Here is a 2,415-nt window from a genome sequence, read left to right as displayed (position 1 = left end):
AAATACATTCTATTTTGCACCATGTAAAATTTTGTTTCCTTTAAGTTTTATCAAGTACATGAGTTTATTATTTTCATTGAATCCAAGTGAATTTATGGATATGTACTTATCTTTTATATGAATGTAATAGCTTGCTTTCAGTTCCTCACAGGTCATTGAAATTGCTTAACCAATGAAAACATTCTCTGTTACTTCCAAAGTCAACTATGTTTATCAAAATCTCACTAGTGTGAGAAAAATAACAAGTGTAATATTAAAGCATTGTGCAATATCTTGAGTTGGAACATAATATTCAGAAAATTAAAATCATTTAAAATGAGTACGCAACCTTTTTTTATTTAAAATCATTTGCTCTAAAACAGTTTTCATCTCTGCATTTCATATTTTCTTAAAAATATGGTTTCTTTCACTATGGATAAGCAGATGTGGTATAGCAGGGCTGCCACGATGAGGTATGCTCTTCCTCTGGATTATACCACTGTTTGATTCTTTAGTAAGATGAAAACTTCAAGACACCAAGAAATGGAAACTGGTTAAAGGGTTTCCCTCCCTGCTTTATTCCCACAAACTGCATTGTCAATCAACATTCAGATGTTACTCCACAGCTGCTGCTGTCATCTAAAGGTAGATCACTCAGTAGAGCAAAGGCTCCTGAGGCTTTGCCTGCAGTCCACAGCTCAGTATCTACAGAGGCAGTTGGGTCATGGTTTTTGCAAAGTGGGATGTGGGTGAGAGTGGGGTTGTGTTCTGACCTCCTTTATTTTTATCAGCCTGTGCCAGAAATAGGGATCTATAGCTACATCCAATCCTAACTTATCTTTGCCTTATTTGAAACAAGGGAATGGGTTTCTCTTATTAAATAATAAAAACATTAGTTTATTAATTCCTGTTAGGAAGTAGCCTTTTCCTATCCTTCCTTAAACTGCCCTGTCTCCCTTTCCCTGTTATTCAAGGACCTTTTCCACGACCACAGCTGCATTCTTTTTTGGCCGTTCTGGTTTTCAGCACACAGTTCTTTTTTCTCCTTGATAGCAAGGCAGGTTTAGTCAAAATAACGGGGTATTTTGTAGGCACCTAATAATTGACTCCTAACCCCAGAGAATTGCTCCTTTGGGAGCAATACCTCAGTCAGGGTATTCTGTGCCAAATCTTCCTCACCAAATTATTCTGGCTGCTGATGCTTTCCTTGCAGAAATTTCTGTGCCCACGGAAGGTTTCAGAGGCAGATCATCTGGATTACATAAGAAAAGACCTTCAGTAATCACTGATTCTAAGGGAAGGTATGCCTTTGAAAAGACAAGAGTTTCATCAGGCCTCAAGATGGTTTATACTGCTTTATTGAGAGAAGCGCGCTCATTTTTGCTTCACAAAGGGGCATGTATTGGTGCCCACGTGGAGCATTGACATAAGCAGGTGGTGGGACAACAAACTGATTATCTCCCAGAAATGGAGGGCACCAGAGATGTCTGTTTGCATGGTCATCATAATCTGCTGAGATCTTGCTTCAGGAAAAGAACATGAACACCCAGAGTACACAGTCTTGCTTAGCATTTATAGTACATGTAATATTAGCATAAGGCTCTGTTTTCTCTCTTCTCCTACGTGGAGAACCACAATGTAACTCTGACCTTATTTCCAATTTCCTCACAGTTTAGTTTTTGACATCATAAGGGGACAACATGTGGTACCTCCTCAGTGCTCCTACAGCCCCTTGAACACACATCTTGTGTGACACTGACTTCATTATATAATATTTCAGTTGTCAGCAAGTTGTCTCTCCCACTAAAATGTGGGTTCATTGAGAGTAGGTCAGGTCAGTTCAACAAGATTTATCAAGTACCTTTTATGGCCTAGGCACTTTGCCAGGTGTTGGAGATGTAGAAATGCATAAAAACAGTCTCTGACCTTGAGGAACTCATTTATATCTGGTAACAAAGACAGACGTAAACAGATAGTTTTCAATACTACACAGTAAGTGCAAGGACAGACATCATATATACATTACCTTGAGCTCTGAAAGCAGCTGTTAACTCCACCAAAGGGGTCAAAGAAGTATTCCTCAAATTGGCTGCTGACCTGAATCTTGAAGGATGAGTGGGGATTAGCTAGCAAAGCAGTTTCAGTGGAGGTGAGGTGTGAAGTCAGAGAGCAGTGGGTTGCTGAGTGACTGGGTTAAGGAAGCAAAGACAGCGAGTGCAGATTTCTCCTCCCAGAAGATTCAGTGACAATACAAATGATGTTGTGAAACAGTCTGTTGAACCTATCTTGTGCCTCATGGTGTGCTGGTCAGAGGGAAACCCTTGGTCTTCGCCTTTGTTGTCATAAATATTTAGTGCTATTGACAAAATATCCTTCCTGCCTGCCTGCCTTTGTTGTCATAAATATTTAGTGCTGACAAAATATCCTTTCCCCTCC

The 2,415-nt window shown here is 39.7% G+C and overlaps 1 long non-coding RNA gene across 1 annotated transcript in view; it reads right to left on the bottom strand.

Annotated features, from left to right (window-relative positions):
- Positions 1-313: 313 nt before the first annotated feature.
- The window catches only part of LOC108535232 (uncharacterized), a 7,326-nt gene continuing 5,224 nt past the window's right edge, over positions 314-2,415 (bottom strand). The window contains exons 2-3 of the long non-coding RNA XR_001887171.1: positions 1,841-1,925; positions 314-1,231 (exon numbers count right to left, since the gene is read on the bottom strand). This is a non-coding gene — a long non-coding RNA (uncharacterized LOC108535232). The remainder of the gene's footprint in view (positions 1,232-1,840; positions 1,926-2,415) is intronic.

Source organism: Rhinopithecus bieti, unplaced genomic scaffold, assembly GCF_001698545.2.
Source record: "Rhinopithecus bieti isolate Rb0 unplaced genomic scaffold, ASM169854v2 scaffold_12476, whole genome shotgun sequence".
NCBI classification, from domain to species: Eukaryota; Metazoa; Chordata; class Mammalia; order Primates; family Cercopithecidae; genus Rhinopithecus; species Rhinopithecus bieti.
This window is presented reverse-complemented; position numbering and strand designations above follow the sequence as displayed.